The sequence below is a fragment of the Mauremys mutica genome, chromosome 3 (genome assembly GCF_020497125.1).
Source record: "Mauremys mutica isolate MM-2020 ecotype Southern chromosome 3, ASM2049712v1, whole genome shotgun sequence".
NCBI lineage: Eukaryota > Metazoa > Chordata > Testudines > Geoemydidae > Mauremys > Mauremys mutica.
Window position 1 is genome coordinate 65,971,717 of NC_059074.1, and position 27,701 is coordinate 65,999,417.

General features: G+C 42.7%; 1 long non-coding RNA gene across 1 annotated transcript; it reads right to left on the reverse strand.

Moving 5' to 3' along the window:
* Positions 1 to 3,716: 3,716 nt before the first annotated feature.
* On the reverse strand, positions 3,717 to 26,872 carry LOC123367509. Its single transcript, XR_006578504.1, has 4 exons — positions 26,827 to 26,872; positions 6,314 to 6,526; positions 4,905 to 4,980; positions 3,717 to 3,937 (listed from the first exon to the last, which is right to left on the reverse strand). It is a non-coding gene; the product is annotated as an uncharacterized LOC123367509 (long non-coding RNA).
* Positions 26,873 to 27,701: the final 829 nt, after the last annotated feature.

Below are 27,701 nucleotides of genomic sequence, written 5' to 3' on the forward strand. Positions count from 1 at the left end.
ATCCAGAAATACATTGGAAACTACCTACTACTAGGGTAAAGAGATTCTCTGGGTGGTACACTGCCTCCTCACAACCCCTGACTAGGAGAGATGGCTATTCTTGCCTGCTGAATGATACCTATGGAATCAGTGCAGCCAAGTGTAAATTAGAACAGCCTTTGGGTTGCTCTAGATTATTCCAGGGACCAAAGAGACTCCTTGCTGGCACCAGAATACACTGAGCACAACTCAGCTACAATGATGAATCTGGCCCTAAGTCTTCTGGCAACTTTTATATAAAAAATGCTGTAACAGTGCACAGTAATTGTTCAAACCACTGCAGGCTTGAATAGAATTTCTTTGGTGTTTTGTGGCCAGTGCCATAGAATACTTTAGAAAGTATTTTATAGATACAGGTCAATTAATAGGTGCAGCACTGAATTGTTTTCTTGTATGCACTCTCCTTAGTCTAGTGTTCTTCAGTGTCCTGGAGACATTAGGAAAACTATTAAATTGCCTCAGAAGGACTTAGGAAAAACAGAAGTGCGCTCCTATGTAGCTGCTTCATCAATCTGCTCAGTTTATGGTTTAGGAATTAGAAACCAAAATTAAAGTGTTTCTTGAGAGCAAGGGGAGTGCAAGGAGCACTTCCAGCACCAAAGCTCAGGAGGGAGGCATTATATCTGTGTAAAACATATCTCCTGAGCTTTGGAGAAGTTTGCTGGGGAGCAGCATGTTTCATATTTTTAAAAGTATGTCCAGAACTCCCCCAGCATGCTTTGCCACTGTGTATGGGGCAAGAACAGATTATGGACAAACCCCCATTCCATCCAGATGTACTAGCAGAGCTTACCTGCCTCATCTGTTTGTTTTTGGGACAGTTTATGTTTGCAGTCTTCTCCATTGGTTCACTTGGATGGATAAGCTTATCCCTTTACCTTTTCACACCTCTAGTACACAGACCAGTCATAATCTGGCCAATGTCTCTGCCTCTGTAGGAAGTTTCTGTATGGAAGTTTTGGAGAGGAGGGGAGGAGGAGGAAGAGGAGGAGGAGATGGCTGCATTTAACCGAAGTGTGAAAATCTTGCAGGTTTCTGTAAATCTATTTGATACAGAGTGTCCAGAGGAAAGACAAGAGGTTAGATCTTGCATGTTTACGATGGGAGTTTTGGATGAGTAAGGAGTGTAGGACCTAGATCAAACTCTCTTAAAAAATTGCTGTGATTCTTCAAAGACAGAGATGGGTTAACTAAAACTTAACTGTAACTGAAGGCCAAATACACTCTTTATGAAGGAAAACCCCATCCAAATGCAGGAATCTTAGCAATTCTGAACTTTTTCATTATACTTATGTTGTTCAGGTTGTTATAAAGTTGTGTCAAAACTTTCATAACAGCTTCCTTTTTTCACAGCTCTGTTAAGTCGGGTGTAATTATGCTTTTCTTTGTTGAACCTGACATACAGAAGCTTAGACAGATAATTTACACTCTGAAATTCACTGAGCCAATTTTAACTTTCGTGTGTAAACTTAATGTAAGTTTGCTGACACTGGAAAATTCCGGTTAGGTGAGGTGAGCTCTCTAACTGGAAACCAGCTTGGATTCATAAGATGAAATCTGGCTAGTGATGAATCCACAGCATGAAGTAATTTATTTTGGTATTTTAGGGGTAAAAACATTGAAATGGCTGAGGTCTGGTTTTCAGATACATGTGCAGCAGCAACAATTTTTAAAAGCAAATTTAAATAGGCATGTTTTCTGTTAGCATGTGCCTGATAAACTAGACAAGCCAAATTATTATTTTTTAAAAATCCAAATATAGGAGTAATGGGATAAAATTAAAAAAGGGAATATTTAGACAGTATAGAAGGAAAACATCCTGACAATGAGCTCTGTTTGCCAGTGGAATAGTCTCCCAGTGGATGTGATGGAAGCCCTGTCACTCGAGACAGAACTAGAAGGTGTACTGTAGGGAACAGTCCTTCAGACTCTGATACTCTCATCATGCACCTTCAATCCCTACATTATCTAATTATCTACTTCTCTGAACACACCACCCCTTCTTTGAATCCCTCCATTGGAACTCCTTTTTCTGACATAAGAAATGTGGGCTCCTTCACATCATTTTCAAGGCCTATCACAGCTCTGTCCCTCCCTACCAATTTACTCTTGTCTCTTACAACACCATCCTCCCCTCCATTTCTTCAGGTCCATCAACAACACCAGCCTCAACTGCCCGATGTCAGCTTCTCACAACTCTCTGCTCCTTCCAAGCTGTCCCTTATGTATGGAATGCTCTCCTGGAAGCAAGTTGAAAGGCAACTACTCTTTCCTTTAAATTCCTCCTCAAGACATACCTCTGCAGTGATGTCTACAATAAATCTGCCCATAAATAATTCTAGGTTAAGGGCTTTGGGGGCCATAGTGCAGGAGAGAAATGAAAAGCATAAATTACTTAATCAACTGACTCTTGCAGGCATGGGACAGACCGTTTGGATCACTTAAATCCTTAGAGAGAATGTTAGAGGATAAGGTATGAGGAAACAGGGTCATATTGCCCAGTCCTGCAGTCTTTTCTCATTCCTTGACTTGAATAGAAATTTTACTTGAGTAAGGAATTCAGGCCCTGAGTTTATACACTACTTAAACACAAAGCATACTCCAAGGAGAATTTTATAACTGAGATGATTCTTAAATTGTCAGATAAATCAATTTCTGAGATTCAAATTAATTAATTTGTGATTGCAAAAGAATTGATTTTACTAGACTTTTACACGGTCTAAAAAAAACCCTTCCTTTGAAAGAGTGTAGGTTTCATTAATTTGTTTAGGTGATAAGCAACAGGAAAATAACTTAGGGGGTAGATAGTAATTCCTTTATGCACACTGAGGAGTTACTCATTTCATGAGTAGCCCCATTGATTTCAATAGGATTACTCCATGGAATAAGGTACTCTTTGATGTGACTAAGGGTACCAGAACCTGGCCCTAAGGGAATATCCTGGCTCTCTTTAGTTCTTTCCCTCACAATCCCTGACTATAAGGGACAGGGATGTCAATGGCCAAAATTTACATCATTCAAGCACTCTTACCATGAATTAAAGATAATTAACGTATAATCCTGTAGAGCTGAGAATACTCTCTTTTGTCTATTTCACATGGTTTTGATGTTTTAAATAGTTCTCTAAGTGTTCGAGTATTAAATATAATCATTACATTTATTTAGGTTTTTTAAATTTAAAAATGGCAATGTTCTCAGCTATTTTAGTTACAAATATTTGATTAATATTATTCTATCTTGTGACTAATTCTTTTCTGTCTTTGAGGAAGATGACCAGTACAAAATTTACTTCATTTCAGGTTTATTAGGATAGGTCTTTCATGTAATAACATGTTTGACCAGCAGTTATATACCATTTTTGTGGCAATTCTTTAAATTCAGTTACATTCTATTGTTTAACTGTATTATTAAAAATAATGATCCAGATTCTGCTCTGATATAAGACTTGAATTTTGCACAATGAGTATATGCATGTGATAAGTGTATATTTGTTAGAAATTATAGATCTGTGAGAACTGAGCAGAATTACACACGGCAATTACTTTTACACATTATCTGGGGTTACCTGTGTTTGCAGTGCTTAGGACATGCCAAGTGATGTTAGGTTAACATGAGCTACATTTAAGTATTTCTCCCTAAAACCCAGCATGAAAGTCATAGTCTTTTACACACACCTATCTAAACACCGAAAATTGTGATCACTGCAGTTGATCAGGTAAGTTTAAGGAAAAATAATTAAACAAAATAAATCCAGTCAACAGCGCCCATATCCAATAGATACTCATGAAACAACAATAAAGGCCAAGTTCTGCTTTTGTTACTCATTTGAGTTGGTTTGTTGAAGTCAATGTCCCAGTAGTCAATGGAATTAGTCCCATCAGGTAAGCAGGATTTGATCCTAAGAGAAAATTTTTGGACAAGAAAATTCAGAATTAATATTGAAACTCCACGTTTAGCTATTTCTCATTGTGTCTCCTTAATATTGCAGATGTCTCCTAATAATGAGGGTTTTAACCTTGGATCCTTTGCTTTTGGGGAGTTGAAATAAGATCTTTATTTGAATGGAACGTTTTGTGCTTTAATACTCCGGTAAGTTCTGTTTGGAATTGAATCTATGTAAGAAATGAATAATAAGTTTAATGAGGCCTAGTTAAAGAAAGCATTACATTAAGATTGCTCCCAGCAATCTTAATTGAACAAAGGGAAGGTTTCCAATACACCTTTAATGTTGGCTGACTCCTCGAAAACTTTTCTCTGAAGCTAGGAGCAAATACAGTTCCATTCCAATTCCAGACACATACTGTAAAAAACCCACTCAAATTTGTATTGTATAAAATTAGATCACTAAATATATTATGAGTTTTTATGGAGTGTTTTTTTAAATCACAAATTGATGTCATAATTAAACTATGTTGTAGTCCTATATTTGCAGTTATTCCATTGTAAAAAAAATGGAATAAATCCTTAGTAACAAAGCACAATTTGGTCCAAAATTTGATCCAAAAGTAAAATGTAGGCTGCCGACAATTGGAATCAACTCATTACAATCAGTTGGTGGTATCAGAGAAGCAGTTGGACCTTGTGCTGTTTTACTGGCTAGAGAGAAAACGGTTTAAAAGCAATATTCCATTGAGCCAAATTGTCACTTGAAAATGTTATCCCATTCTGACACAGTTCTATGTATTCTGCCTCTTACAGATCAGATCAGTGATGAAGCAATGTTTGGATTAATGACTCGCAATTGAAAAAATATAAACAAGGCTAGAATTTATGTGATTTTTTTCCTTTCAGTAGCCCTGCTTTATGCTAACAGCTGCTGTGAGAAACAAGAGCTGGAACAGTCACAGTTCATTCTGTGGCCATACCTTGTCCATGCTTTCACCTCATTCAGCACTTGATTGAATGTTCACATGTTATTCTATTTAAAGACACTTGCTTCACCTGTCAATGAGAAATACATTTATGGGGGTTTGTAGTAAGGAAAGATAGGTTTGTTTAATTATATTTTGAGAATGTGGATTAAAAATGGAGAGTGAATGGACTTAGGAAGGGAGTGGAAAAATGGCACATAGTAAAATTAAAATGAGACACTTAGGGTATGGCTACACTTACAAATCTGCAGCGCTGGTAGTTGCAGCGCTGGTCATCCAGCTGTGCAGGGCCAGCGCTGGTGTGTGGCCACACTCACAGCTACCAGCGCTGCAGTGTGGCCACATTTGTAGCATTTGCAGCGCTGTTGGGAGTGATGAATTATGGGCAGCTATCCCAGCATTCAAGTGGCAGCAACGTGCTTTTCAAAAGAGGGGGGTGTGGGGCAGTGTGACAGGGACCGGGGGGGAGAGAGAGAGAGTGGATTTTTGGAACCGACACTGTGCAAAATCAGAAAATTTTCCCACCCCCTTACTGTTAACTGCAAACAACCTGCATCCAACATACTCCCCTCTGTCCCCTCCCCCCGTTTCTCTCAAGCAAAGCAAACACTCAACCCCTGCAGGGGTTATCTCATTTCATTGTTGACAGTAGTTACAGATTAATGACAGCAAACAGGAGCTATAAGCAGCTCCCGGTGCGGTGCACGGAGCCCGGAGCTCCGAATTGACAACAAAACAAAGAGAGGCTGCATAACAAAACAAAGGGAATAATTTAGTTAAAAGCATTCTGGGATACTCCTTATACCCTGGAGGCCAATAACAGCGCTGGTGAGTGTCCACACTTGATGACCAGCGCTGCAGAACCAGCGCTGCAACCCTTATACCCCAAGCAGACCTGGGTGTACGGCCAGCGCTGCAGCCAGGGAGTTGCAGCGCTGGTTGTGCCCTGCAAGTGTGGACAGGGTGTAATTGCAGCGCTGGAAAGCCTCTACCAGCGCTGCAACTTGCAAGTGTAGCCAAGCCCTTACATGTATTCCACACAACACAAAGTTACTCATTCATGCTACCTACCACTTATCTGGGAAATCTGCCTAATTGAGACTTTGCCTAGGAACTAGTTTAAGAGTAATGACACAATAGCACAAACTGCTTCTTAATGGGCACAGTAATTGCTCTTAATGGGGATACTTCTTGGGACTTCAATGGAGCAATGTTGATTTACAGCAGCTTAGGATCTGGTGCTATGACTTTTGTACATCAGTTTCATAATAGTTCCTACTGCTTAACTCTCTAATAGCATGTTTCAGTCCTTTAGCTATGATATGTGTGGAAAGCTTATGAATTGCCTCACTTATCCTCTTCGTGTAAGGGACAAGAAATGTCATGAGTTTGTTCTCACAGACCTTTGAGTTCTTCTCTGATGAGGATTAGGTTTCATCCCTGCAGAAATAACATGGATTTGAGCACCCAAAACTAGCTGATCCCTTGAATTCACAAAGGCACAGGACCATCCAAGTGAAGGCCTTGTGCTTTCCTAGCAGCTCCCAGCTACCCAGAGCCACTTCTGCAGGAGCTATACTGGCAGTGACATCCCCACTGGCTATTGCTTCCAGAACCTAAGGAGAGGGAAATGGATAGGTTAGTGTGACAGAACCCTCATTAATTTAAGTGCTACAACCATTCACGCTTTGGTGTATGGGAATGTCTCTTCCCCAGCCCTCACCCTCCCATTATGTGGAGCCAGTTCTCCATAGAGACTTCATAGTGGGGCTTCTGCTGGGTCAGAGGAGAGTGGAAGGACTCTGCTGCAAAAGTGTCACTCACTTTTACACCTGCCTACCCAGATACACCTTTTTATTCCCTCCACTTAGTGAGGTCCTTTTAATCAACCTAAAGCGTCAATGAAGCACTTTGCTTGCAGGTATTAGCAATAGTTGTTTTGTATCACAACGTTCAGGGAGATTACGTCTGTATATCAGTCAGTAAAAATCCCTTTCAGATGATCCTTAAGCACTTTATTAGTGGATACATCCAAAGGCCTGGGCAAGTTGGTATACAAAGAAGAGACAAAAACCATAACAACTTTTGTCTATTTTGTCTAGAAGAACACCTATGTGTGGTCTAGGTTGGTTCATAATTTGCATGAATTCTATGCCATCCTATCTATTTTTTAATGTTCATAGCATAGGCCTTCTGTAATGTAAGGCAATATTTGTATGTCCTATACAATGTTATGTGCTATCCCAGTTAGGCCAAAGATTTCCCCATATGGAAATTACCCCAGCTTCTCAGGAACAAAATGTGTAAGTGACCCCCTGGTAAATGACCCAGAGAGGCAGGAAGCCAACAGAAAAAGTGAAAGTTTAAAACAATGGAGACTTGTTGCTTATAATCCATCCTTGATGTTTCAAGATAAATTGTTTATAACAATTTGAGTTCATCCATTTAAAACAACAAATTCACTGCACTCCATTCCGTAGTAATTACCTGTTTTTGAGAACAACTTGCTATTGTTGCCTCTGCCAATAGACTAAATATATATCTCACACACAAACTACATTAAAAGATCATGTAATACATATGCACAATCACATTTTTTCCCAATGGGACCCATCTCATTAGGTGCACAGCGCTCATCTACGGAGTAGCTAGTCTATGTTTCTTTTATTCTAATCATTCAGTGTTTATTATTTATTGCACTAGATACAAAATTATTAACTTCATTATGGGCTTTTAAAAGATGCTTTCTTCATAGTGTCTGGGGCCTGAATCAGACAGTTTAGGTGCCTAAGCTGTTTCTTCAGAGAAATTGCAAACAAATTTAACCATTTCAGATAATGAGTCATTGGCCCAGAGAGAAAAAAAAAGTGAGGGGACTCTAGAGCCTGGTGGTTAGGGCACCCACCCAGGAGGTGCGAGACCCAGGGCCCAATCCCCCTGCTCCAATGAATATCTAATTATTTAACTAAAAAGTGTAACAGCTTCAACAGAAGAGATTGAGGGAGCCCCACAGCAGAATATCCCATAACCCAGTGGTTAAGACACTCAGGGCTTGGCTACACTGGAGAGTTGCAGCGCTGGTGGTGGCTTTACAGCGCTGCAACTCACTCACCGTCCACACTTGCAAGGCACATACAGCGCTGTATCTCCCTGGCTACAGCGCTGGCTGTACTCCATGTCTGCCTGGGGAATAATGACTGCAGCGCTGATGCTGCAGTGCCAGTGTAAACAGTGATTAATCTTACTACGCTGTAACTGACCTCCAGAATTTTCCCATAATGCTTTTAACTAAAAAACTCTCTTTGTTTTGTTATGATGCCTCTCTTTGTTTTGTTGTGAACTCGGGGCTCCCGGAGCTGCTTATCTAAAAAACAAACAGCTCCTGTTTGCTGTGAATGAGGCAGGCAGGGGGATGAATGTCTACAGCCTAGCATTTGCTTGAGGAGAGAAACAGCACGGCGAGGGGGCGGGGGGGAAGGGAGTCTGTCGGAGCAGCTGCTTATCTGGTCTGCAGGCTATTTGCATTTAAGAGCGAATGAGGGGTCGGGGAAGTGGTCAGAATTTGCAAGGCAAGGAGCTGACAATGTCGGCTCCAAAAATCCACTCTCTCTCTCCCTCCCTCCCTCCCCCCCCACGCTCCCTGTCACACTCCACCCTACCCCGCTCTTTTGAAAAGCACGTTGCAGCCACTTGAACGCTGAGATAGCTGCCCATAATGCACCACTCTCAACACCGCTGCAAATGCTGCAAATGTGGCCACACTGCAGCGCTGGTAGCTGTCAGTGTGGCCACACTCCAGCGCTTTCCCTACACAGCTGTACGAAGACAGCTGTAACTCCCACACCTGCAAGTGTAGCCAAGCCCTCAGAGAATTTGAACACAGGTCTCCCATCTTTCTTTGCATCAGGTAGAGGAGAAAAACCCTGAGGGTCTTTGACATCTCAGCTGAATATTCTACCTATTGGGCTACAAAGTTGTAAGGGAGGCACCTCCTCCTCTGGGTCCCCATTCAAAATCCAGCCAGTCTGGTGGCTTGTTCTGAGCAGGCCTACCAGATTGGGCCCTGCAAGATAGGTAAGGGGAACACCCATCTTCCCCTGCCTTGAAGGTTTTGATACGATATAGGTGTCCAGAGTGAGGCAGCAGTGTGCATGCCCAAAGGAACTTTCACAGGAAAAAAAATAAATAAAGTAGGCTCCATGTGAATTTAAGCACCTACAGCAGGGGTAGCCAATCTGAGCCTGAGAAGAAGCCAGAATTTACCAAGGTACATGGCCAAAGAGCCACAGTAATACGTCAGCAGCCCCCAGCACCTCCCACCCGCTGGCAGCCCCACCAGTCAGCACCTCACACCTGCTGCAATCAGCTGTTTCGCATGTGCAGGAGGCCCTGTGGGGGAGGAGGGAGGAGTGAGAGCCTGGCAGGCTCAGGGGAAGGGGCAGAGCCTGGAGTAGAGCAGGGGGTTGAGCAGTGAGCACCCCCTGGCACATTGGAAAGTTGGCATCTGTAGCTCCAGCCCTGGAGTCAGTGCCTATGCAAGGAGCCATATATTCTGTGCACTGAATGAGGATACTGTGATAAAAATAGTCATTAATTACATGATCATATACTGACTATCAAAATGCATATGCACAAGGGGGCTGAATTAGGGTTGCACAGACAACCTTAATGCTACCATTTCCTAACTTTTGAGCGCTTGCCTTTGCACCTTAACATGTTTTTAATGTATGCTACCTACACTGCCTATAATATATGTACAAGTTAACATCTGGGCACTTCTGAGGATACTTTCCTAGTCAATAATAAAGCAAATTCTCTTTTACCAGACTCTAAGAATTATATTTTTGCAGATAGATGCTCAAGTAAATTTCTAACATGTGATCCTAGAATTCAGTAACGAAATCCAACTGTATTAGAATGATGTAGAAATTAGCACGATAGAAGAAATCTGAGTTTTCCAGGTTTCACAGCAGAATTCAATATTAATATTAATAGCTCAATTCCTTCTCTGAAAGAACTTAACATATTAAGAAAGCAAAAGTTGGGGCAAGTTAAAGGTCATCTGATCTCAATGAAGAGAAACAGCACTAACAAAAGTAGATAATTCTAGGCTTCAGATATGACTACAGTTCTGTCAAAGAGCCAAGAGAAATGACATTCTTCTGCTTCACCAAAGTTGACTATTGCTTAAACTTCAGAAACTGGCATGTTTGTAAAGCTGCATTTAGATGCCTTGCCAGAAGTGAAGCTGCTGGCTATATACTAGTTTATTTTAATAAATTCATGTTCAAATGTTGCAGATCTTCAAATACATCATTTCTTCTATTTATACTACATGCCTGCTTGTTTCCATTTAACCCCTTCCATGGGAAGGGTACTTACAACTCTTCCTGTTGCAGGAATTTACAGCTAAAAAATACATCAAGATTCAATATACTGTCCCTTTGGGATATCTCAGGTAGATGCTATGTTTAGTTTCTCTGCATATATTTTACTTTATATGACTATTCACATTTTGGGACACTTGCTCATGAAATTGGAAGAGGTCCATTTAAGATGTAAACAAAATACAACTTAAATATTCAGTACATTTATTCCAAAGTGGCCATCAAAAGTGAATTGTTCTGTACAACACCAAAATCTATGCATGATCAGAATTATCATGGAACAAGATATTTCTAAAAAGACTTTTCAAATCTCAAATACTTGCAGTGATCCTCTCAGAATAATTATTCACAAATTTACCATCAATTTTGCAAAACTACTACATTCAAGAATATCACGACTTTGTGTGCATATCACAAACACAAAGCATGCATAATTGCTGAATAAATTACTTGTTACAAATTATTCATCCAGGGCTGGTAAATATCAATCATCCTTCTGTCTGTGAACTCACCGATCACCAGTCAAAGAATTCAGATCTATAGTCACATGAAAATGGAATACATAGTTCTTTTGTAATAAAGAAGGCAGATCGGCGGCTAGACTAGATTAAACAAGGTATTGTGAACAAGACATGGGAATTTGTTCTATCATTGTACAACTCTGTGAGGCAGCTGGAATACTGGGTCAGATTTTGGCTCTTACTTCAGTAGAGCCAAATTGTGAGCCCCTTATCACCACTGCTCACTAGCACGACTAAGGATTTCACCCTGTGGTCCATAAGGATGTACACATCATAAGGTAGGTCCACAGAAGAACTACTAATTTGACTTAGTGAATTTGCCTTGGATTTACACTGCTGTAAATGAGAATACAGTCTGACCCTATGTTCACATGTGAATTCATTTTTCTCCTTGAAACGCAACTGGTGAGGACATTACAGACTTTCAAGAGAACAACAACTGTTTACTGATTCAAAAGGGGACAGTAATCTTTTGTGAAAGCAGGATAAACTCTTCCATAGCATCACTCAGAATTTGCTAGAATACTTCACAAATCATCTTTAAAATTACTGCAGAATCAGCTTTACTAGAAATAGTTAATATTTTTTGGAGATTCCAGACATGGGTAACTTTTATTGGACACTATACATTGTGAGAGACAAGGTGGGTGGAGAAATCTCTTACTGGACCAATTTCTGTTAGTGAAAGAGACAAGAGTTTGAAAGCTTGTCTTTTACCAACAGAAGTTAATCCAATAAAAGATATTACCTCACCCACCTTGTCTCTCATAACCAGCACACAGCTACAACACTGCAAACTATAAATTATGACAGGAATAAAGAAAGGAAGACATATCATTCTTTAACTTTGGTTTATTTTACACAAAGCTGCTGCTTGCTGTGCCAGTCTACAAGCTTTTTCACAAAAAATGGAGTTAGGAAATTTGGGTTCTGTATTCCTGTCTCTGCCACTACTTGCTCTCTCTCCAGGGGAAAGTCATCTAATATCTCTGCCTCAGTTTCCCCATCTGTAAAAATGGGGATTATACTTAGTTTTGAAAAGTGAATCAAGATCTACAAAATGAAAAGGGCTATATTACACCCAAGTATTATTAAAGAATGTCAATCTTAATATGCCAAAAATCATTTCAGAGTACAGCACAGCAGGTAAGCAGAGATCAGTGAAGGGAAGAAGATGAACACATGGATTTGGGTTTCAAACAAACAAAGGAAAACTAAAATTGGAACTCTAGCTGAAAGAACCCAAACTGTTGAAAAGGTTTGTTACAGGGTCAAGCTTCTAGCTTAGAATGAGTGACTTTCACAATATCATTTCTCTCAGAGGACCCAATTATAAAATCTTCATGTTCATCTCAGAAATCAGTCGGAGGTTTACTGGAGTAAGAATTTCCAGTTCAAGCCTAGTCCTTGTTCTGTACCCTCTCACATGAGCAGAACCACATTCTGCTCATGGTGAGATCCTCTGGCTGTCTCTGCCCTGAAGACAGACAGCTGTGGTAGTTTCTCTCTTCAAGAAGACTGTTTCTCTATCCCTTCTAACCCCAAGACTGGGTCTGTATACTCGTTCACACAAAGTCAGTAAGAATCTTAATGAATAAATTGCAATGAATTTTTTGATTACTTTATTATAAGTGCCTTGGAATTGGATTGATATTCTAATCCATCTATATGCAATTTAGATGCCAGCTCATGCTGTTGAACAATTAGCTGACCATACTTGAAATTTGCACTGTGAGTGCCATTGCATTCTCAATTTGGCTGAGACAGGGTCTCTTAGTTTGGACTCATTATCTTTCTCATCTTGTACAAACTGTTCTTAGTGACTACATTTTTAGGGCTGGATCCTCAGCTGGTGTAAATTCCAGCTCTATATAAACCAATGGAAAATCTGGCCTGGTAAGTTAAAGGAGACATAACTGGGTACAAAAATACATGTATATAAGTTTGACCATCCCTAAAGTCACTGTACTGACTTGTTTAAAAAAGTATTTTTATTTCTTCAAAGATGTCTAGTTGATTAGGATGTATATTACAAGGCCACTAGCCTCTCCTCTGCAGTAAATACACCATACCCAAAGCATGCAGTACCTCGGTAACACTTCACCACCACAGTAATCACTCAGGGAAAAAAACATATGGGCACTTGGGCCCAGATTCATAGAGGTACTTAAGCACCCAAGTTCCTTTGTGGATTTGGGCCTTGGTGTAGGCGTTTCATTCGTTTTCTTCTCTCAGATCCAAGGGAAGGCAGAAAATGACAGCATTTCAATGGGAGACCTGTCTGCTCAAATGTTACTTCTGCCTCCAGTTTGAACTGAAAAATACAAGGACACAACAGCTAGAGTTCTCTTAAGCAATTGTTCTGATTGTTAGTTTAGAGAATGATACATATTTTTGCGATAGTTTTTATCACTTGCCAAAAACCAGCCAGCCAATCTCCTGTACTTTTATTATACCAAAGGCCACTAAGATTCTTAATAAACAGGTGTAATATATAATCTGCACACCATAAAAAGAGTGCGCTGGATGTACAGTGTTTTTCTCCTTTGACTGCTTAAGCACATTAAAATTACTTCCTCAGTGATCTCACAGTATCAGTTCCCCCCATCCCCCATTATGTTTTTGGTTTATCGTTTGGAATTTTATATGAAACGGATATACACACACTCCTTTTTTGTTCGTTATTTTTTAGTTTTGTATTGTTGTAGATCAATGATTATTATCCAAGAAATACAATACCCAGACTGCAGTTAATACTGGAATACTTGATAGTAATATCTTACTTACATAATTATTTTCTGTAATTGAACAGAGTAAATGCACACACCCACATGACCACTTTGCAAAGTAAGCATACCAGACTATTGGACTGGCTGTGTGGAATAGGGTTATATGTCTTTTTTGTTTGTTTGTTTTGTTTAATATAAAGATAGTGTGAAATTCTGGCTCCACTGAAGTCAATGACAAAACTCCCATTGACTTTAAAGGGGGCCAGGATTTCATATATACAGTCAAAATGTATGGACAAATATAGGATCTGATCTTTCAACTCTTATACAAACACACACAGCCCTTACTCATGCAACTAGTACCACAGAAATCACACTGAAATCATTGTGCCTCCTGCATGAGTTATGATTTTAGGACTGGGTCCATAGGAATGAATTTGCCTGCAAACCTACATACGTGTCCAAATTAATAGAAAAATCAAAAGTAACTGTATTCAAAACATATCAGTGTGCTTGCAAATTTAATATACTTTTTAAAAAAAACAGTATACACAAATCTATGTTGCCTCACCACCTTTGAAAATAGATAGTAATTGTGTAACCCCTACTCCCCCAACTCAGTTTGCCAGTGCTTGGAGTGTCAGTCTGAACCTCAGCAGAGTCCTACCTCTGGGACTACAACTGTAACAAGTACCAGACCTTGTGGACACCATTTTCCACGATGCTTGTTGTCAACGGTGTGAACAAAAGTGGACTAGAAATGCCTGCTGAGACTATTAGGCAGGCTTCTGCCCAGTGTAATATGGACAAGCAGTTTGCTGGGCCAATGATGAGCCAGGACTGCTCAGTCCCTCAATGGGAGGAGACAGCCTGACTCAAGCCTGGTCTACACTAGGCGTTTAAACCCGTTTTAGGAGCGTAAAACCGATTTAACGCCACACCCGTCCACACTAGGAGGCACCTTATATCGATTTTAATGGCTCTTTAAATCGGTTTCTGTACTCCTCCCCGACGAGAGGAGTAGCGCTAATATCGGGATTAACATATCGGAATAGGGTTAGTGTGGCCGCAAATCAACGGTATTGGCCTCCGGGCGGTATCCCACAGTGCACCACTGTGACCGCTCTGGACAGCATTCTGAACTCTGATGCACTGGCCAGGTAGACAGGAAAAGCCCCGCGAACTTTTGAAATTCATTTCCTGCTTCCCCAGCGTGGAGAGCTCATCAGCACAGGTGACCACGCACAGCTCATCTGCACAGGTAACAATGCAGTCTCCTGAGAATCGAAAAAGAGCCCCAGCATGGACTGCACGGGAGGTACTGGATCTGATCGCTATATGGGGAGAGGATTCAGTGCTAACAGAACTGCGTTCCAAAAGACGAAATGAAAAAGTATTTGAAAGAATTTCTAAGGCTATGACGGATAAAGGCCACAGCAGGGACTCACTGCAGTGCAGAGTGAAAGTTAAGGAGCTCAGACAAGCCTACCAGAAAACCAAAGAAGCAAACGGTAGGTCCGGGGCAGGTCGAAAAACATGCTGCTTCTATGCTGAGCTGCATGCAATTTTAGGGGGCAGCGCTACAAGTACCCCACCCCTGACCGTGGATTCCGAGGTGGGGGTTGTAATCTCTGCCATGTCTGAGGACTTTGCGGACGGGGAAGATGAAGAAGAGGAGGACGACCTAGCAGAGAGCACACAGCACTCCATGAGCCCCAGCAGCCAGGAGATTTTTCTCACCCTGACGGAATTACCCTCCTCCCAGCCCTCCCAAGCAACTATCCCAGACAATGACGCCATGGAAGGGACCTCTGGTGAGTGTACCTGTGCAAATAGCAAACATTGTTTTTTAAGCAAGCGTTTTTTAATGATTGATTTGCCCTGAGGACTTGGGATGCATTCACAGACAGTATAGTTACTTAGAAAAGTTTGTTAACATGTCCGGGGATTGAATGGAAATCCTCCAGGGACATCTCGATGAAGCGCTCCTGGAGGTACTCCAGAAGCCTTTGCAGAAGGTTTCTGGGCAAGGCAGCCTTGTTCCGCCCACCATGGTAGGACACTTTACCACGCCATGCATGTAGCAAGTAATCAGGTATCATTGCATGGCAAAGCATAGCTGCGTATGGTCCCGGTGATTGCTGGCATTCAAGAAGCATCCGTTCTTTATCTCGCTGTGTTATCCTCAGCAAAGTGATATCGTTCAGGGTAACCTGGTTAAAAATCAGGAATTTAAGTAAGGGGGATGGCCATTTTCCTACTGGGTTCATGGACTGCAGCAGCTTAAAAAAAAAAACCTTTCCTGCACGTAGCCAAGCGGGGGGAGGGGAGGAGTGAAATGCCGATGATCTTTTTCGTGTTTGGTCAGCGGGGATCTTCTCCAAGCTACCAGCCACGCAGTGGGTGGGGGGGTGGAAAGGGTGTTGATTAGCAGGGAGCTAACGTGGTATTAGCCATGCGTTGGGGGGAGGGGTAAATCACTACAGAAGCCGAAAGACAGTGGCTTACCATGGCCGCATGCAAGCTGAATTCTGATGCCCGGACCTGTGTCTGTGAGATCTGTAACTCCAGAGCTGCAGGCACTCAGTATTAAGATGAAAAATGCGACCTTGTAGGGAAATCACATATGCTATGTAAGGTGAATAGTGCTGTTCACTGTGAAAGAGTATAACCATTGTTCTGTAAAATGTATCTTTTTAAATATTTCTCTCCCTCATGCAGCTGCAAATTTTTCAAGTGTCCCTCCTCCATCCTAAAGGCTAGCACAGATAAGGCGGAGGAAAAAGAAGAGGCGAGATGAAATGTTCTCGGATATTATGGAAGTTACACGCAAGGAAAGAGCTCATCTGAATGAGTGGAAGGACGTGGTATCAAATTACAGGAAAGAGGCCAGTGAACGTGAGGACAGGAGGGACACCCGAGATGAGAGGTGGCGGCAGGAAGACCGGCAGGAAAATCAGCGGTGGCGGCAGGAAGATCAGCGGTGGCGGGATGCAACTCTGGGGCTGCTGCGTGATCAAACTGACATGCTCCGGCGTCTGGTGGAGCTTCAGGAACGGCAGCAGGATCACAGAGTGCCGCTGCAGCCCCTGTATAACCACCCTCAACCCTCACCATGTTCCACATCCTCCTCACCCAGACGTGTAAGAACGCGTGGGGGGAGGCTCCGTGCACCCGCCCACTCCACCCCCATGGACAGCCCAACCAGAAGGCTGTCATTACTGTGAAATTTTTTAATGGCCTTCTCCATCCCTCCTATCCTCCTCCCAAACCACACCCTTACTTCTCTCCCTCTTTTTATAATGAATTAATAAAGAATTCATGATTTTTATACTATAGTGACTTTATTTGCATAAGTAAGCTGTACTCGAAGGGGGAGGGTGAGTTGCTTACAGAGAATGAGTCAATCAAGGGGGGGTGGGTGTTCATCAACAAACACAGCAGTCACAGTGTACCCTGGCCATTGATGAAGCTCGTTTTCAAAGCTTCTCTGATGCGCACCGCTTCCTGGTGTGCTCTTCTAATCTCCCTGGTGTCTGGCTGCGCGTAATCAGCGGCCAGGTGATTTGCCTCAGCCTCCCACCCCGCCATAAAGGTCTCCCCCTTACTCTCACAGAGATTGTGGAGAATACAGCAAGCAGCAATAACATAGGGGACATTGGTTTGGCTGAGGTCTGAGCGAGTCAGTAATGTGCACCAGCGCGCCTTTAAACGACCAAATGCACATTCCACCACCATTCTGCACTTGCTCAGCCTGTAATTGAACAGATCCTGACCACTGTCCAGGCTGCCTGTGTATGGCTTCATGAGCCATAGCATCAAGGGGTAGGCTGGGTCCCCCAGGATAACGACAGGCATTTCAACATCCCCAACTGTTATTTTCTGGTCTGGGAAGTAATTCCCTTGCTGCAGGCGTTTAAACAGAGTAGTGCTTCTGAATACGCGAGCGTCATGAACCCTCCCTGGCCATCCCACGTGGATGTTGGTGAAATGTCCCTTGTGATCCACCAGTGCTTGCAGCACCATTGAAAAGTACCCCTTCCGGTTTACATACTGGGTGCCCTGGCGCTCCGGTGCCAAGATAGGGATATGGGTTCCATCTATCGCCCCCCCCCACAGTTAGGGAATCCCAGTGCAGCAAAGCCATCCACTATGGCCTGCACGTTTCCCAGAGTCACAACCTTTCGTAGCAGCAGCTTAGTGATTGCTTTGGCTACTTGCATCACAGCAGCCCCCACAGTAGATTTTCCAACTCCAAATTGATTCCCGACTGACCGGTAGCTGTCTGGCATTGCAAGCTTCCACAGGGCTATCGCCATTCGCTTCTCAACTGTGAGGGCTGCTCTCATCTTGGTATTATGGCGTTTCAGGGCAGGGGCAAGCAAGTCACAAAGTTCCATGAAAGTGCCCTTACGCATGCGAAAGTTTCGCAGCCACTGGGAATCGTCCCACACCTGCAACACAATGCGGTCCCACCAGTCAGTGCTTGTTTCCCGGGCCCAAAATCGGCGTTTAATGGATAGAATCTGCCCCATTACCATCAGGATCTCCAAAGCGCAGGGGCCCGCAGTTTGAGAGAATTCTGTTTCTACGTCCTCATCACTGTCATCGCCGCGCTGCCGTATCCGCCTCCTCCTCGCCTCGGTTTGAAGGTCCTGGTTCACCATATACTGCACGAGAGTGTGCGAGGTGTTTAAAACATGCACGATTGCGGTATTGAGCTGAGCAGGGTCCATGCTTGCTGTGTTATGGCGTCTGCACAGTTCACAAAGCAAAAAAGGCGCGAAACGGTTGTCTGCTGCTTTCAGGGAGGGAGGGGTGAGGCTGTACTCAGAACCAACCGCGACAATGATTTTTGCCCCATCAGGCACTGGGATCTCAACCCGGAAATTCCAAGGGGCGGGGGAGGCGGCGGAAACTATGGGATAGCTACGGAATAGCTACCCACAGTGCAACGCTCCAGAAGTCGATGCTAGCCTCGGACCGTGGACGCACACCACCGATTTAATGTGTTTAGTGTGGCCGCGTGCACTCGATTTTATACAATCTGTTTTGCTAAACCGGTTTATGTAAAATCGGAATAATCCCGTAGTGTAGACGTACCCTCAGAGACAAGGTTTTGTTTTGGGTTTGAGCTTGTGTTAGGAGCTGTCTCAGAGAAGCAGAATGCCTCAGGGAGTCTGATAAACTCCTGCCCACTCACCACAAAGGAAGTCTTTGAACTGCAGGAGGGAAGTTGCATGACCAGGCAGTTCCAGCCCTGCATAGATCAGCATCCAGAGTGGTAGAGATCTGAACTGATCCTGGCAACTGACAGCCTCCACAGGACTCTGGATCAGAGAGCCAGGTGAGGACCCTGCCCCACGTGGGACAAAGACAGTTAAGGGGACTAGTTTTGTTTAAGCTGGCCAATGTTCACAGTGCAACAGCACTATTTTTTGGACTCGCTATAAGCTAGGGAAGGTGTTGGAGGGAATCGGGGATTTGGGAAGGATTGTGAGCATGGGGAAGTGTTCGGTACTTTAACCCTAATACTTTCCTTCCCCATATCTTTTCCTATTCCCAGTAAAGTCTCCTTTGTTAGAGTTATTTTTGGGTGTGTCATTTCTTTGCTGAGGTTTGTGTTGATACACTTTACTGTTTCCTGCATATTGGGTTTTACACTCCTTGCCAGATAGTAGCATTATTCATTTTCCCCAGGGACAGCACCTGTTGTGTCCTGGGCACAGTGAGAAGTCACGTTGGGTGGAGGCACCATAAAAAAAGCCTTAAACCCAACCCATGTGAGGAGAGGGGAGAAGCCACTCCAAGTAACAAGCAACAGGAAGGAGGCATGAGCCACACCTGGGGGGGTAGGGGTACAGTTGACTAGGACAACACAAATGATTGGGCTCAATAAAAGGAGAAGCTGGATGAAATTCAATGGCCTGTATTACACAGAAGTCATGCTAGATAACCCAATTGTTTCTTCTGGTCCTAAACCAAAAATCTATGAAAAGGTCCTAAATACTATATGCTGTAGTAGGGGGAGTTCTTATCTTTTAAATATCAATATGTCTGTCTATTGGCTTTTTTGGTATGGTAGGTACATTGTTCCCCAACATGCACATCCTCATTACACAGAAGGATACATTTCATAACCTTAATGCTTTATCCACTTAGACTATCACAGGAATTTTTCCTTCTCAAAACCTCAGGTAACATATAAAAACTAGCCAGGACCAGACAAGAGCACTAGGACGCTTAAGTACTCAGTAAAATGTATATTAAAAACTTATATTTGATACTCAGAACATCTTCACTGTATATAGAAGGCCAAAAAAACAAAAAAACCACAACCCCTCCCCCCACCCACCCACCCTTCTGCCTGTTTTGTCCCTCCATTCTCAGCAATGGGATTTGACTTTAATTTTATACCAACTCTGTTGCTTTTATCAGATTCAGTACAAGTGAATATCATGAATCTGGGAGCAACTTATAGATCCTTTACATTTTGTCTTGGATTTTAAGCCTGTCTAGCTGAAGAATTTCCTGTGCTTGTTTGTTCACTCTCACTGCCAATTGCCAAGGCAATAGTTTGACATCTGATGGTCCCGTTTGATGTTTTCCAAATTAAAAGACCAGATAGTGAAGATGCCATTATTCATTTCCAAAAAAGCCGTTTCATCTTCTAAGTAAAATTCTACAATGTGGGGGCTTTTAAAATTATTAAATATTTAGCTTACATTAGATTTACATGGCTTTGTAGAACCCAGCTCACCATTGCTAGGCATCTCTGATAGCAAAGTGGTGCAAAATGCTACTGTTCTGATTTGGTAGAGTTTTACACCCATTTTGTATTACTTTGCACTTGTATAAATGACAACATGAAGTACAGGATAGCAGTGAATCAAGTATGTGTAAGCCCTGTGGCCCAAAGATCATGAACAGGGGAAAGAAAGGCCAGAGTTGCTTCATCTGTAAGTAGAGATGATCAGAACATTTCCAGCAGAACATTTTTCCATCTGAAAATGCCAATTCATCACAATTAAAATACCCTGCTTAGAAGTGTGGATTTTGACAAGATGGGACCACTGTGATCATCTGTTCTGACCTCCTGTATAACAAAGGCCAGAGAACTTCCCTAAAATAGTTTTGGTTTGAACAAGAGCACTTTGTTTTTTAAATCAAGGCTGTTTAGAAAAAAAGAAATCCAAACACACACACCCAGCAATGGAGAATTCACCACAACCCTTGGTGAGTTGTTCCAGTGGTAATTACCTTCACTTGTAAAAATGTGTGCTCTATTGCTAGCCTCAATTTGTCTAGCTTCAATTTCTAGCCTTTGATTCTTGTTATGCCTTGGGCTGGTAAATTAACAATCCTAGTATGACAGGGTTGGGACTCACCACTGCAGCACCTCCTTCTGTTCAGTCTGGGAATTAGCTATTACTAGTCCTGGAGCACCCTCTGCTGGCAGTGTCCCATCTGTCTCTCGTCCTCCATTGGTGAACGGATCCAAGTGGCTCCCCACTTGGCGGTGTCCTTCTTTAGGACACTGCCCTCTGGCAGTTCCCCTTAGTCTCTCCTCAGTGGCTACCTGTAACCTCACAGTCTAGCCTCTCGGCTCAAGGGCTGGTTGCAGTCTGCTCTGGCTGTTTGTCCCCCACCAGATGTGGTACAAGGGGAGTGGGGGGGGGGGACCCAGGCCCACCCACTACTCTGAGTCCTGACCCAGGTACCCTCTTGTAGCAGCCTCCCTGCCCTTCTTCTCTCCCCTTGTCTAACTGTCCCTGGGCCACTTCCCCTCTGGGCCCTCACACCCTCTAGACCCTTTCTATCAGGGCCCACAATGTAGCAAGTATTGGGCCAGAGCCCTACTATGCACCCCACAAGTCTGCCCAGCACTGCTCTATCTGAGGTGCTAGTCTTCTACTGTGGAGACAGACCTTCTACCATGAAGGCCGGGAAAAGACTCTCTGTGCCTTTCCTAGGCCACCTTTATATAGGGCCTAGCCTAGCCCTGATTGGCTGGTTCTAATCTTGGCCCTGATTGGCTCTCAGTAGGCCCTTCCCTAATTGGCTGCCGGCCTGCACAGCCACTCTGGCCGACTCTAGCCCCCTGTCTCTTGGGGTTTGGGCAGCCTCCCCACCACACCTAGTATCAAATATTTGTTCCTCAGGTAGGTACTTATACACTGATCAAGTCAGCCCTTAACCTTCTGTTTGTTAAGCTAACTAGATAGATTCAAAGAGCTCAGTGACTCTGTAAAGCATGTTTCCCAATCCTTTAATCAATGTGGTTCTTCCCTGATCTCTAATTTGTCATTGCCTTTGAATTGTGGACACAAGAATTGGACAACTGCTAGAATGCTGTACCCAACGGAAAGCTACCTGGTTACCTTGCAGCTCACCTACTTTCCTCCTCATGCCTCTCAGGGAGCTGGGTGCCTGTGGAATTGGGCAACCTGGGGAGCAAGCTGAAAAAATTTCCATTTTGGTTCTTCTGAAACAGATTTTCTTGTCTTTCCCCCACCTCACAAAAAAATTAAAGTTGTTCGTTCATCCCAATTTGGGATGAACCTTTTAAAAAAAATTTTTTTTAAAAATCAGAATTTCACAGGAAGAAAAGTCTGTTTTCCAGTCACTTATACTATGTACTCAGAACGCTAGATGGAAAAACGTAAGGGGAGAAAGAGCTCTCTGCTCCCATCTAGTGGTAATTAGGAGGAATTATGGCTAGAGAGAGCTTTATTTGCATACACTTTCTACACAAATTCCTCTAGTGGCACTTTGGGAGTCACTATAACTGTACACAATTCAGAACTGGTTGGGTAGGGGAACTGAATGGAAAAGTCTTGTCTTGAGGCAAGAAGGAAAGATTTGGTGGGAAAGATTTTACCCAAAGCTATGTGCTACTGGTCCGTCCCCCCCCCCACTGAAGAGGGTGGGCTGTTTGCAGGACTCTGAAGGTATGTGTATAGCAGATGAACAGGGAAGATGTGATAAAGGGATTTTTGCCTATTGAATGTTGATATTGGCAAGTGTGGAACCAGATGACCAGACTCCTGCCAGAGTTACCAGGGGGAGTGTTTAATATAGATTTTTGCTGTGTTCTCCCACATTAATGTTATGTCCCTTGTGCCCCTAATAGGTTTCCTTGTTTCGCATGCATGCTCACTGCTTGGGAGTAGGGAAGGATTGCCTACTAAGGGTGCCCAGGGAAGTTATTTAGTAGGCCCAGGAATTCTGGGTGAGTAGTCCCTGTTTATTTTAAAGAGGGACCCTTTGCTGTTTGAACCCAGCCCTTGTTGTTGCTAACACCTGGCAGAAGGACAACAGATTAAATACACTGATCTCATAGTACAGAGTATTGATCCCCACTCTCAGCTGCATGCTTGTTTTCCTGCTATTAACATATTTTGTAATTGGGCAGAATTCATAGCAAGAAGAGACAGTTTTATTATCAGTCTGTAGATGGTGCCAAATATCCATTAGCTTAGAGTTATTCATGAGTTTGTTTAGACTAGAGCATTTCTATGGAGCTAGAGAGCTGAGATCCAATTTTGGCCATCTTCTGCATCACAGTTTAGATCTCAGACTGCTACATCAGTCATAAAACAATAGAAATTTCATGCAATAATTTCTCCTAAATATCTGAGGCTCATTTTTTTTATGTATTTTATACTTGAATCACCTAAAATATGTTGAATTTAATTTATTTGTACTACAATAGCACCCAAAGTCTCTTTCAAGATCAAGGCCCTATTGTGCTAGACACAGTATAAAGACATATTATCAGAATACCTGCCTGGAATATCTTCGTCTACAAAGGCACAAGTACTATTATTCCCATTTTAAAGATGGAAAATGGAGGCAAAGTGACCTGGGTCACACAGAAAGTTCTGTAGCAGAGCTGAAAATTGAGGTGCAGTCCAGTGACCATCTTTCTCCTCAGTCTAATTCAGTACCCTTAACTCCAGACTAGATTATAATGGTCCTTTCTGGCTTTAAAAATCTTTAAACATGGACTAGGAAATGCTGTAATGTTTTTAATCAGTGCAGTCTGAGTCTCTTGCTGGCTTCATTAAATTGATAAGTCTTTGTCAGAGAGTTATAGTTGAGGTTTGCTGCCAGAGATGTGGCAAAAGCTCTTCTCTGTTGTGGGCTCAGAGTATATTTATACAGTTCTACAAAGAAATGAAATATCAATAGTACTTTTCAATAAGTGTTTTTATTTCATGTTAAATTACAGCAATTCCATAGAACACCTACATCTTTTTCCAGAAGGAATACAGGATGATGTGTTCAATCAATAGCAATGCAAGTACCAGTGATTGAACTTTGTATAAAATAAATTAGCTTAATTCACAAAGAGAACTCCTAAATTTATATTTAAACTTTGTGGTTCTAATAATGTAAAAGTTGAACATTAGTATTTTCAGCCTCACATGAAACACAAATATGTACCCTAAAATCTGTGGTAACTGAATATTTTCTTCACACATTTAAATACATTCTCTGGAGATGCAGACCATGAAGATTTGGGTCCATCTGAATTGAAAACGTGCACTTACGCTGGTTTATCTGAATGTTTGACTCATTTCAGACTCAGTGGCTACCATCATCTCTGGTTCTGAAAGGTATAGTGTTATCTCAGAGTGGTTTCTGGAAGTATATTACATGTCTAGCCAAGTTATAGACTGATGCTACGACATTGCTCCTCGAACTATTGCCTCAAAGAGACATTTCTACCAAAAATTAGACTCTTGAAGATAGCAGTGAAGTGACTTTAAAAAACAAGGGGTCAAATCTTTCAGTCACTACTCAGTTCTTACTTGGGCAAAACTCCTGTTGAGATTATAAACTCCTTAGGGCAGAGTTGTCTCTGTCTTGGGCAAAATTAAGCCCATTGCGGGCGGTTAAATCAAATAATTTTAGTGGGATTTTTGCCAGTGTCAAACTGCCACCGTGCCTGGAAAGCCCTCCAGCTGCAGAACTCACCACAACAGGTGCACCTACCTCAGTTTCCCTCCTTCAAAGTCCCCAGTAATTCTATACCAGTCTCTTTTGTCTAATACCATGCCTCCTTGGGGCCAGTCTATTACAAAAACATAGTGCAAATAGTCCATAACAAGAGTCCCAAAATATAATCCATTTATCCCAAGACATCTGGTCCCTCTACCATGACACTCCAGCATCTTCCACCAGACCTGGGCTCTTCAGTCCTCTCTTGTCCATTTACAAGGACAGCCACCCTAGTTTTCCAGCTGAAGTGCAACCCTTCTCTTTCTAGAGGGAATGTCTCCCCCACTCCTCAGCCAGGTCCTTTCTGAAGGAGTTCATCTTCATCAGGGAAGCAGCCATCACTCTCCCAGCTCTCAGCCTTCTCTGGCCCTCTAGCTTCATCAGATAAGCCCCATTGCCGTGCCCCTGCCTTTAGCCCTATCTGGTCCTTGGTGTTTGGCTCTCTGGCTTATATATCAGCAGGCAACACCTGCTGCTTCTCTCTAGCTTTCAGCCCTCTCCAGCCCTGGCTCTCTGGCTTGATGAGGTTAGCTAGCAAACCCCTCTTGCTGCTCTTCTGCCTTCATTCTTCCCTCAGAACCACTTACAGGTTACTTCAGGAACTTGCTATTGTTTCCTGGTCTCTGGTAGCTCTTGCCTGCTAATCTTTCACTCCTAGGCAGCTTCCACCTGCCATTTCCTGACTGAACTCAGCTTCCTCCATCTCTCCCCATTTATATGGCTCCGATCATGGTACAGCAGGGCTGTCCAGAGGATTCAGGGGGCCTGGGGCAAAGCAATTTTGGGGGCCCCTTCCATAAAAAAAGTTGCAATACTATAGAATACTATATTCTCGTGGGGGCCCCTATGGGGCCCGGGGACTGGGGCAAATTGCCTCACTTGCCTCCCCCTCTGGGCAGCCAGGTGGTACAATCTTTTAACCCAACTGGGGTCAGGGGTCAACTGACCAGTCACGGGTCCCTTATCCTTTTCCCTCTTAAAAGGCAAGGGTCACCTTGTGACAGCCTGAGTAAAGGTTAACTACAGATTGCAGGATTTGGCCTATGTTCTGTATACTCACAGATAATCTGAACATTAGAAGAGTGTATTCATGGGCATTTAGGGTTGATAATTAGATATCTAATTCCTTAGACATTCTGATGTCTTCTGCATCTTTTTCTTTCCTCTTTGACTACATGGTTGTATGTAATACTAATGTAGGCTCAAGAACGCTAACACTAAAGTTTACTGAAGCAGATGCACAAACTGTATGGAGGATACATAAACTAATACCAAGCTCAGGTGTCACAATTTCTACCTGTTACCAGAAAGCAAAATGCTCTGGAAGTCCTCTTGTCTAGGATTTCCTCTAATGGCAGTATGATTACTGCATGTTGTGCTAAATATTCACTAGTATTCACTGACAGTAAGTCCTCCAGAAATATACACAGCACATTCTTTTTTCTCTTTGCACTATAGTTCTCCTTCACTGATCAACAGAGCGGCTCACTGAGCAAGTGCACAGCACAGAATACAAAAAAGGAGAGAAGGAAACAAAATGGCTATTACCCTTACTGTTACCTGAATTGCAGGAATAAACAGTCCTCTTCAGTCCTTCTTTCTGTCTTTGTTATAGCAAAAAACCCAGAAAACTCTGATCATCAGCTTGAAGTTTTCATCTAGTTGTTGCACAGAGCTGTACGTTTCTCACACAGTACAAGCAGAGGGCTTGTCCCTCCCCATCTGCTGATGCCCTGAGATCCCTGGAGAAATTCCGTGGGCCTCCGGGCACCCACAGATGGCCAGAGCTTTTCAATGGAGGCTTCTGAGCCTCACTTTCCCTATGGCAGCAAATTTTAGGAGCCATACTGAGTCACACCACTGTGCAATTGGAGGAATAACATGCAGAATCAGGCCCCAGTTTACATCTCTATGAAGTGTTCTTTGACACATTGCTCAGTACTGGGTGATTATTTCATCTTTATTTTCCTCTGGGGATACAGCCATAATCCAGTTCCTCTTGACTGCATGATTCTCAGCCCTTTGATTTACATCCTGGTTAGAATCTGATTCACCAGAGGAATTACCCTTGCATTAAGAGAGCCACAGAGTGAGCCCTGCTGCTTTTTAGAAGTCTAATCACTGTTTGTTTTAGCATAGTGTCCTTACTCCTCCCCTGTTCTACAGCCTTTTTCTCTGTAATACTTAATCCTGATCTTTTAAATATTTAAACCTTATACAGTTTACAAGGATGCAATGCATTTACTGTACAGCTTAATGCTAGCACCATTACCAGTCCTGCAGACTGCTTCTCTCCATAGTCATTACTCATGATCTGTGTAGTATCAGGTGAGTTCGGCTTCTCATTTTCTCTCTTCTTGCCCTGGAGAACCATGGCAGTAATCATGTTATCAATGAAGATGGTCTTGGGAACTTAGAGCTGTGGCTTGCTTTCAGTACTCTAGCAGTTAATTATCTGTTTCTTATATATGACATTAAATGACAAATAGGTATCTCACTTAAATTGTTCTGTCTCTGACGACCTGAATTTGTAAGCTAACTCTAGTCAGTCTCTGTATCACTAGAATGTTTTCCTGGAAGAAATTGTTCTTTGATTAGAACTGTCAGTTTGAGATGTACAGAGCTGCTTTGATTCTGTATCATTTAGTGCACTCTAGTGGTTTCTGCTTGTAGGTTTTTATTCTGCTTTTTATTCTTTCCATACAGAGAAAATTAGTCTATACTTTCCCTTTGACTCTTGATAATGATGAATAAACTGCAAATACAGGGCAGTAGCTGAGGGAGGGAGGGGACACAGGTGCTGGGAATCAGCTGAACAGTACCTCATGATTGGCCCACACTCTCAGCTGGATGATATAAAGGAGGGCCCAGCTCTATGAAAGGGTATGGGAAATTAGCACACAGGATGCTGTCCTGCAGTTGGGAAAGGCCCTTTCCGGTAGCTACTGGTGGTCAGAGGACCCCTGTCTGAATCCTTCACGTGATGGAAGTTTGCATTACTTTTGCACTTTGTTTGTGAAGATAATAAAGAGAGCCCTGAAGAAAGACTAACTGGGTATGGCTGTTTATTTGTCCCCAGCTGATGATTAGGACCACCAGTCTACACCTTTCCCTTTCACAAAGCTTTCCCATCATAATCCGAACAAT